The sequence below is a fragment of the Erpetoichthys calabaricus genome, chromosome 6 (assembly GCF_900747795.2).
Source record: "Erpetoichthys calabaricus chromosome 6, fErpCal1.3, whole genome shotgun sequence".
In the NCBI taxonomy this organism is placed as follows: domain Eukaryota; kingdom Metazoa; phylum Chordata; class Cladistia; order Polypteriformes; family Polypteridae; genus Erpetoichthys; species Erpetoichthys calabaricus.
The window spans coordinates 138,227,180-138,237,792 of NC_041399.2; positions in this window are offsets into that span (position 1 = coordinate 138,227,180).

Sequence of the window (10,613 nt, forward strand, 5' to 3'; positions counted from 1 at the left end):
TTGCCAGACCCTGCTGATAAAAAGTATACCAGTGACATGAATGTTGGAGAGCCCTGGCTGGTTTGCAGTTTTTGATTTGCTTCAAATACAGCTTTGGTGCCTTAGTGGTAGTACTGCTGCCTTCCAGTTAGGAGACTAGGGTTTGCATCCTGGGTTATCCCAGTGTTTGTGGAGGTTTCCTTCAGGTGCTCTGACTTCCTTCAACTGTCCAAAGGCAGGCAGGTTAGGTGAATTGGGGGGTGGGTGTGATGGTGTGTGTATGGAGGAGGGTTGGTTGGGGGTGGGGTGTTCACCCTGCAATGGTCTTGTGCCCTGTGCTAACTGGGATAGGCTCCAGCCCCCCGCTGTGACTTAGTTCTCGATTACGTGGGTTGGCAAATGTCAACTTCTTTCACTTTTAAGGTCTTCTAGTTTCTCATTAGACTTTACTTCACATATCTGCTGCATCACTTCTGATATCTTCTGTTAGATCCTCCCTCCTTGTTTGGTAACTAAATTTATATGGACAGTCAAATCTAGGAAGTGTGGTAGTATTTTTGTCCTTTCTGTACAGTGGACCATACTGAGTTCTTTAAAATGTTTGATGTCTTTGAAGTGATTTTGTACTGTTCCACAGATGTGTTCCTCTAAACACATTTCTTTGGTTTAACATTTTTTCTCGATTTTGAAACTATTGTACTATGCTGTTGGACATTAAAATTAGGTCGGTTGGGAATTTTTACTCACACAGTCATTTAGAGAACGCTATTCACTCATTTTCCACTAAGTGAAATTGTTTGACTTGCTAGAGCAATATACAAGAACATTTAGTCTCATTTTTAATAATCTGATCATTCACATTTTGTGCAACATGGCGTATAGCATTGATGCCTCAAAAAATGCCATACCTGGATATCATATCTTCTCCGTTTATCTGCGTGAATTTATTTCTGAGTACTCAGGTTTGCCTTCCACTTCCTCAAAGACATGTTGGTTAGGTTAATTGGCTACTTTAAAATGGCCCCACAGTGAGTGTGAGTCAATGAACTGTGTAGTGGACTGGTGACCTGTTCAGGGGCATGTGCTACTAGGATAGGCATTGGCCTTCAGTGACCCTGAACTGGATTAAGTGGATTTGAGAATGTTGTTTTGGTATTTGATAATACCTGAAAGGAAATTGTCTTTTCACATTACCTTTGGAGGTCAGAGAGCAGGGTCAGCCATTGTACAGCACCCCTGGAGCAATGTTATGTTAAATTAACTCAGTTTTTCATTTTCTTGGAATGGCTGAAAAGTGACATTTTCCATTTGATTTGATCCCACCTTAAATTTATAATTTGGCGCAATAAAATGTGAGTTAATCTCTAAATAATTTGAGCCCCAGTCTACTATGTGGGATGGCCTGTCTTTTCACCTATCTTAGAAGTAGACCCAAGCTGTTTCTTTATCAGCATCCCCCTTGGTTCTTGACCTTGATCTCTTTGCCTTTCATCATTTGAGATACTAAACTCATCTTACGTCCAGCTGTGAGGCAGCTTTAAACTTTTCTTGGGTCACTTCAGGGATCAAGGGAGCACAGTTGCCCCACGAGCGCCCCTTAGCAGCTCCTGGTGTCCCACAGCCACTACAACTGCATTTGCTCTTAAAAGGCATAGTTTCAAAAGCTGTGTCATAGCTATAGTATCTGCCTTAAAGGGAAGCTAGTGTCCCAGTCTCTCAAGTGCTACTCTGAGTGCTGCAACCCATCAGGCTAGAGGTTCACAAATGGTCTCCTGCCATTCCCAATTCTCTCAGCTCCTATCAACAGTTTAACCAGAAGCGGCATGGAAAACATTTTGCATTAAGCAAAGAGAGCTACATGGCAGTCATCACACTTCAACCCAAATTTCCTATATTCATTGCTGCCATCTTTGTTCACACATTTATTTGTATTTTAGTGGGCTCTTCTTTTAGTCACTTTTTCTTTTTTCCATAGTGTACACCCATATTATAAATACCCATAATAATGGCATTCTTTTTCCCATGTTATTTCATACCAGTATGTGATCATTTTAAATATCATCTGTCTCCATCAATACAAGGGGAACTCAGAAAGTAAAGGCAATTTGAAAATGATGTAGTAACTGTAATGGACAGAAGCCGATGCAATACAACATGTTTGTGATAGCTTATGGGTAGCTCAAACATGCACAGCGCAGCGCTCTGCCTTTAGTCTAGTTGAAGGTGAAATGAACATGGACACTCTGCTGTGGGAGAAGGAGTGAAACCTAAAGCTGAAACCTGGAATCTGCAGCAAAAGAAGAGGAATGCTGTCAAACAGTCTTGCTGCTTCATAATGATGCACATCCTGATGCAGTTGCAGTTTGAACATTTTCCACAACCCTTTTATAGCCCTGATTTAACAACATGCTACTATCACATTTTCAGTCCACTTAAAGAGGCTTTACATGGTCGCAAGTTTGCCTCTGATGATGAGGTTGAGGAAGTGGTGCAGACCTGGATTCAGGAGCAGCTGAAAAGCTTCTTTAACTAAGGAATGAAGAAGTCAGTGGAACGATACAAGAAGTGCATCATCCTGCAGGGAAACTATCTGGAGAAGTAATATAAGTGATAGGTTCATGCGCTCACAGTTTCGGGTTTTAAAGGTTCAATTGTCTTTACTGTTTGATTCTCTATTGTACTTAACAAAGCATTTAATCTTTTTCTTTTAATCTGGTTAGACCACGCTTGGCTTTATAGAGTTAAGGAATAAAGATTTTTCAACATCCATATGAAGTAATCTATAAGGTCATTGGGTCATCAAAACAGTTTTAGCATTATATCATGGATTCTATAGTGTCTAGAATTCTGCATAATTTAAGCAGAAATTCACGTAACACATGTCCTGTTCATGGTGATGGAAAAATATGTCCACGACAAAATAACGAATGATTTGCTTAGTAAGTGTAGGTGATTCTCTTAAAACCTATGCCAGAAAACAATTCTGTGCTGGTTTGCTGGGACTTATTGAACTGTGTAAGCAGAATGTACAGTCAACAACAGGAAAGAAAGGGACATGAAGTACTTCAGATCGGCTAACAGTGGTAATAATGGGAGAGAAGCAGAACCCATGTCCCATGGCTGGAAATGGATTTGGGTAGTGTATGCGTGAGACTGGATGCTGCTAGTGAGTAAAAGCGACAGAGGCTCGGGGAATGAAGATCAGAGTATTTAGCCTGAAAAATCTTTCCTATGATGCTGATGCATCATTATGTAGGCAATTTGGATAGATCTTTGAATTTAAACATTATCATTATTTGTCTTTTTATTCAAGGGTTCACTACCACCGCAATATTTCAGTATCCTATTCTGCGTCAGTTGTTCCATGGTAACCAGTGCTGAAGGGACTTAGTGTAGCCCTTCTGAAGATGAGATGCCTCCACATCCAGAAAAAGGCATCTGGGATGTTCCCTACCTTATTACAGAAATGTCAGGTGAAGCTTAGCTATTCCTGCCTTGCACCCTATGATTGTTGGGATAAGCTCCAGCTGCCCTCGATAAGTGGATTAGGAAGATGGAGGGCTTGGTGGATGGATGGGGTATAACTGATGTCCATTAGCAGTTCCTAGATTTTGTTTTGTGTTTTAAACTATTTTACTAAGCTCTAAGGTATATTGCAAGACCAAACATGATCCTGATATGTTGGCTTAACTGGAAAAGACCTAATACATGGGGTGAGACACTATATTTAACATCACAGGGTGATGAAGAAGAGGGAATGGTTGGTAAAAAATGTCCAAAATGGTGGATAGAGATGTTAGCATTGTAGAATGATGAACACTGGGGTACACGGCGAAATGAAGTTTAAGGTGGAGACATGTCAAAGTCATACAATATATTTCCATGATTTCAGTGCTTAATGTATCTGTAAATATAAGACATTTAACAATTATTTTTCTGTTATCATAATACTGTATCTTTAACCATCCCTAAGTGAGGCTGCTTGTGCAGTGACTGATTACTTGCTTGATGCACTCTACTGAGAAGATGGCATTCCCCGAAGAGCCTGAAGTCTCATCCATACTTACAAAGCCTTCATACATTAAAAATAACCACAAAGTGACAGGTATTTTCTAATAAAAAAACCTTAGGGCAGTGTGTACTCTCAAACTCCCTGGGCCCATTTAACACGAACCGTACATTGTGTATTACTATTCATGAAATTTGCCAGTCACACTGTGCCCACATTGACAAACTCTTTAAGGTATCAGTTCATAATATTCTCAACAGCACATAATCTAATTCAGAGTTGCAAGGGACTGGAGTCTGTCCTCACAGCTCTAGGTACAAGGCAGGAACGAGCTCTGTACTGTTTAATGCTCTTGGTCTGAATTCAAAGTGATGTTACATTTTGAAATGCTTTTCAGTGACCCTGAACTCAGTATGTTAATTCCTATTGATTACTTTTTATGTAAACATAAACTTTTATTGGTTCCCTTTTCACCTTCTTTTTTTTTTTTTTTTTTTTTTTTTTTAATATTTTTATTTTATTAATTTTCATTGTAATCATTCCATACAAACAGATCAATTTATAACCCAACAAATTTGAAAACAAATCAAACCCCACCCCTGAGAAGGAGAGCTTAGCTAAAGGAAAATTTCTTTAAGCTTTTTAATAAGGCAACATTAGACAAAAGAAGGGGAGAAGTAAATATCTATATAAATAAGAGATGGAGAAGGGAGTTAAATGCAATAATAGTTAATTCTCTTATTCTAAAATAATATTGATTAAATCCTGCCAAGTTTTGAAAAAATTTTGTACAGATCCTCTAACTGAAAATTTGATTTTTTCCAATTTCAAATAATATAAAACATCGGTTTCCTACTGACTTATAAGAGGAGAATTAGGATTCTTCCAATTTAACAAAATAAGTCTGCGTGCCAAGAGTGTAGTGAATGCAATCACCATTTGCTTGTCCTTCTCCACTTCAAGTCCGTCTGGAAGGACACCAAACACAGCTGTTAGTGGGTTAGGAGGAATTGTGACCCCAAGGCTGTCTGAGAGGCACTTAAAAATTTTTGTCCAAAATGATGTTAGTTTGGTGCAGGCCCAGAACATGTGACCCAGTGAGGCAGGAGCTTGGTTGCAGCGCTCGCAGGTCGGATCCTGGCCTGGAAACATTTTGGACAGTTTTAAGCGAGACAGATGAGCTCGATATATAATTTTTAGTTGAATAATTCTATGCTTTGCGCATATAGAACTTGAGTGAATTCTCTGCTTTGCTACCTTCCACTCCTTTTCTGATATATTGATTAAGAGATCTTCTTCCCAATGTCCTCTTGGATCTTTGAAAGGTAGGGACTCTAATAAGATTTTATATATTACGGAAATAGTGTTTGATTCCTCGGAATTGAGCAGTATTTTTTCCAGCATTGTGGAGGGTGCAAGGTGGGGGAAATCGGGCAATTTCTGTTTAACAAAATTTCTAATTTGAAGATAGTAAAAGAAATGTGTAGCTGGGAGGTTAAATTTTGAACGTAATTGTTCAAAAGATGTAAATATGTTGTCTATATAAAGATCTCTGAGCATTTTAATCCCAAAACTTTTCCAGGTATTAAAAACTGGATATACTTGCGAAGGTTGAAAGAGGTGGTTCCCTTGCAGAGGTGCCACTGATAAAAGATTTTCCATCTTAAAATGCTTCCTAATTTGGTTCCATATTCTGAGTGAGTAAAGCACAATTGGGTTATTAGTATATTTGCGCTAACTTTCATTTATTGGAGAGCAGAGCAGGGAATATAAAGAAGTACTACAGGATTTTACTTCTATTGCAGACCAAGCCTGTGTATGTGCATTTATTTGTGTCCAGGTTTTTATGGCTTGTATGTTTGCTGCCCAGTAATAAAACTGAAAATTAGGTAAAGCCATGCCACCTTCTGCCTGAGGTCTTTGTAGGGTCGCTCTTCGGATACGTAGGTGTTTTGAGTTCCAAATGAATGAGGTTATTATTGAATCTAACTGTTTAAAAAACGATTTATTGATATATATTGAAATGTTTTGAAATAAAAAGAGAAGTTTAGGAAGGATATTCATCTTAACAATGTTAATTCTTCCGGCTAGAGTGAGATGAAGGGTTGACCATCTATGCAAGTCTTGCTTAATTTTTTCCATACAGACGCCAAAATTTTGTTGATAAAGAGCTTTATGTTTACTTGTGATATTTACCCCTAGGTATTTAAACTGATCTGCTATGGTAAAAGGTAGGGTGTCTAATTTAATATTATATGCTTGTGAGTTCACTGGAAAGAGTATACTTTTATTCAGATTAATTCTAAGACCAGATATCTTTTGAAATTCTGTTAGTGCTGTTAAAACAGCAGGGACAGTGTTTTCTGGGTCCGATATATATAAGACCATATCATCTGCATATAGAGAAATTTTCTGTTCCAGTCCTTCTCTGACAATCCCCTTTATCTGATAAGAATTTCGGCAGTGAACCGCCAGTGGTTCAATAGCGATTGCAAACAACAGTGGCGACAAGGGACATCCTTGTCTGGTACCACGTTCTAGTTTAAAGTAGTCTGAGCAAATTTTATTAATACAAACTGAAGCTTCTGGACTGGTATACAGTAGTTTAATCCAAGCACAAATATTTGGGCCAAACCCAAATTTCTCCAATGCAGTGAAAAGGTAATTCCATTCGATCATGTCAAATGCCTTTTCTGCCTCTAATGATAGTAATATCTCTGGGGTGTTTGATTTTGCTGGTGAATATATAACATTAAACAAGCGTCGGAGATTTGAAGATAGATGTCGGCCTTTAATAAATCCAGTTTGATCTTGTGATATTACCGAGGGCAGCACTTTCTCCATCCTTCTAGCTAGGATTTTTGAGAGTATCTTAACATCATTATTCAGGAGTGAAATTGGTCTATATGATGCACATTGTAACAAGTCCTTATTTTGTTTAGGAAAGACGGTGATTAATGCTTGTCGAAATGTTTGAGGTAGTATTTGGTGGTCTTTAGCTTCTGTAAATGTTACCAATAAGAGTGGAGCTAGCTGAGTGGAGAATTTCTTATAAAACTCTACGGGGTAACCATCAGGGCCTGATGATTTCCCGCTTTGTAGTGACTTTATAGCATCTAGTAATTCTGTTAGCGTTAGAGGTTTATCTAGTTCCTCAGCACTTAAAGCATCTATTTGTGGTATTTGTGAATTATCCAGAAATGCATTAGATTGCGTGTTGTCTTCTTTGGGCTCAGTGGAATATAAAGACTTATAGTAATCTCTAAATGTGTGCATTATTTTATTATGGTCGATGATTTCTTCTCCATTCTTGTTGGTGATTACTGGTATTGCATTGTGAACTTCTTGTTTATGAATTTGTTGAGCTAAAAGCTTATTAGCTTTTTCTCCGTGTTCATAGTAATGCTGTCTAGACTTATAAATAAGTTGTTCAGTTTCTTTAGTTGTTAAGATTTTAAGTTCTGTATGCAGGGCCTGCCTTTTCCTGTGGAGAACTTCATTTGGACGCCTGGCTTGTTCTTCATCTATTCTAGTAATTTCATTTCTTAGCTCTGACACTTTCTTGGTTTCTAATTTATTTCTGTGGGAAAGATGAAATAATCTGTCCTCTTAAGAAGGCCTTTAGAGTTTCCCAGAGTGTTCCTGCAGAAACCTCTGTGGACGTGTTTGTCTCTAGGAAGAAGCTGATTTGTTTGGATATAAATTCTGTGCAGTTCTCGTCTGCCAATAAAAGAGGGTTAAGACGCCATCTGCGAGGTGAGTACGAGGGGCTTATTGATTTTAGCTCCAAGACTAGAGGGGCATGGTCAGAGATAACAATTGTGTCATATTTGCATGATTTAATTGTAGGCAGGAAATTATTATCTATAAAAAAATAATCAATTCTTGAGTAGCTATAATGCACTGGTGAGTAGAACGAATATGTTCTTGAGTTTGGGTTAAGAAACCTCCAGGGGTCTGATAAGTTGTGATCATTTAAAAACTGTGTAATTATCCTTTTCACCTTCTAATCGTGGACAGATTTTTTTTTGCTCATCCACCATTGTGTGGATGTAATAAGTGTGCTGGTAACCTGTTGTTTTGTAATTATGTGCTTTATATTATCTTAAAGTCAGTAAGTAATAAGTCAGTGGGAGGCATGATGCTAATAAAGAGCAGTGTACCTTGCGTGCAGTCACAATAGATAGATAGATAGATAGATAGATAGATAGATAGATACTTTATTAATCCCAATGGGAAATTCACATTCTTCAGCAGCAGCATACTGATACAATAAATAATATTAAATTAAAGAATGATAATAATACAGGTGAAAAAAAAAACAGACAATAACTTTGTATAATGTTAAATGTTAACGTTTACCCCCCCCTGGTGGAATTAAAGAGTCGCATAGTTTGGGGGAGGAACGATCTCCTCAGTCTGTCAGTGGAGCAGGACAGTGACAGCAGTCTGTCGCTGAAGCTGCTCTTCTGTCTGGAGATGACATTATTTAGTGGATGCAGTGGATTCTCCATAATTGATAGGAGCCTGCTGAGCGCCCTTCGCTCTGCCACAGATGTTAAACTGTCCAGCTCCATGCCAACAATAGAGCCTGCCTTCCTCACCAGTTTGTCCAGGCGTGAGGCGTCTTTCCTCTTAATGCTGCCTCCCCAGCACACCACTGCGTAGAAGAGGGCGCTCGCCACAACTGTTTGATAGAACATCTGCAGCATCTTATTGCAGATGTTGAAGGAAGCCAGCCTTCTAAGGAAGTATAACCGGCTTTGTGCTTTCTTGCACAGCGCATCAGTATTGGCAGTCCAGTCTAATTTATCATCCAGCTGCACTCCCAGATATTTATAGGTCTGCACCATCTGCACACAGTCACCTTTGATGATCACTGGGTCTATGAGGGGTCTGGGCCTCCTAAAATCCACCACCAGCTCCTTGGTTTTGCTGGTGTTCAGGTGTAGGTGGTTTGAGTCGGACCATTTAACAAAGTCATTGATTAGGTCCCTATACTCCTCCTCCAGCCCATTCCTGATACAGCCCACGATAGCAGTGTCATCAGCGAACTTTTGCACATGGCAGGACTCCGAGTTGTATTGGAATATACTTGTAATATACTTGTAATATAATATAATATAATATAATATAATATTGTAATATACAATATACTTGTAATAAAAAGATTCAATGACCATTTTTTCATTTTTCACATTTCTACATCAACAATTTTAGGGAATCCTTACTAACAACACATTTGTAGTTAACTAATATTCACCACATGTCTGTCTTTCAAAGATATTGGGAGCAAGGTTTTACTGGGCATTGAGTAACCTGCACTTTGTAGTTGTAGTTCATTTATTCAGCAGTCACAAGGGCATACACAAAAGCAAACAAGTTGGCTATTTTTAACCATGTCTGTTTGAAAGTCCGATTTAACAGTACAATGAACGAAAAATAAATCTGTAACCAGGCATGTAAGACTTAGCCACTGATTTGGGGTTTGATTTGGATCATAAATGCAGTTATCAACGTAGTTTCAACCTCAGGAAGCACTTCAATTACTTTCTGGCACACTTAGGGATTTATATTTGTCAGTAAGTAGACAGCTTAATGCTGTCTTATTAATATTAGAGAGTCCAACTCAATACCTTTGACATATACTGCCTTGGTCACTGATGGAGTTCCTATTTTTTCTCTAGTTTTTTTATATGTGATATTTATTCACAGTATCACAAAGATAGCACTTTCTGTACACAGGAGACATAGTGTGTCAACTGTTAGTTGTTCCTGATTTCTCAGCAAGTTAAACATGACTTGGAAATGGACAGAAGTTTAAAGGATACGTTTATACTTACTGGTGTAACAATGTTCACAGCCATGTGTTCAGAGTGTGCTTTATGATTGCTGATGCTGCCCAATGCAGCAGAATATACAGTTAAAGCAAATACAAGTGTAAAATGTAAAGCTATAAACACCAAGGAACAAATATTCATATTTATGTGTACAACGAAAAAGTGAAGGTTTATTTCCTCACTGAAAAATCCATATTACTAACCGAGAATAAACCGGATATGGACGCAGGTACATGGCATGCCCATGGACGCAGGAGACATAGTGCACAGGTGCTGACAGCGAGCGAAGTCTGATCCACCGAGAACAAAGGAGTCACAGCGCAATAATGAAGGAGCTCAACTAACGTAAATAAGAAATGAGGCAACGCGCCCATAGGTAACCACACAATAAAGAGGATTCAGCCCACTGCCCCAGAGTGAAACGGGAAATACTACGGAGTCCACAAAGGTCCACAACACACAGCATAATCAAACCCGAGATAGTACGGAAAACGCAGGCGCCTACAACACGTTTCTGAACCATAGCTCACCACCGCAAGCGAATTCTGATACACCACCAAAACCGAAAGAGCTCAACTAACGGAAATGCGAAATAAAGCAACGAGCACAGACAATACGGAACCCTGACCGTCCACACTACACAGCATAGTCAAACCCGACATAGTACGGAAGGTGCGGGCGCCTACAACGCGCGTCTAACACACCGCAGGCAGACACCCGAGATGGTACAGAAGCCCCAGAGATACGGACTCCACAGCATATGTGAATCATATTACAGTAATACA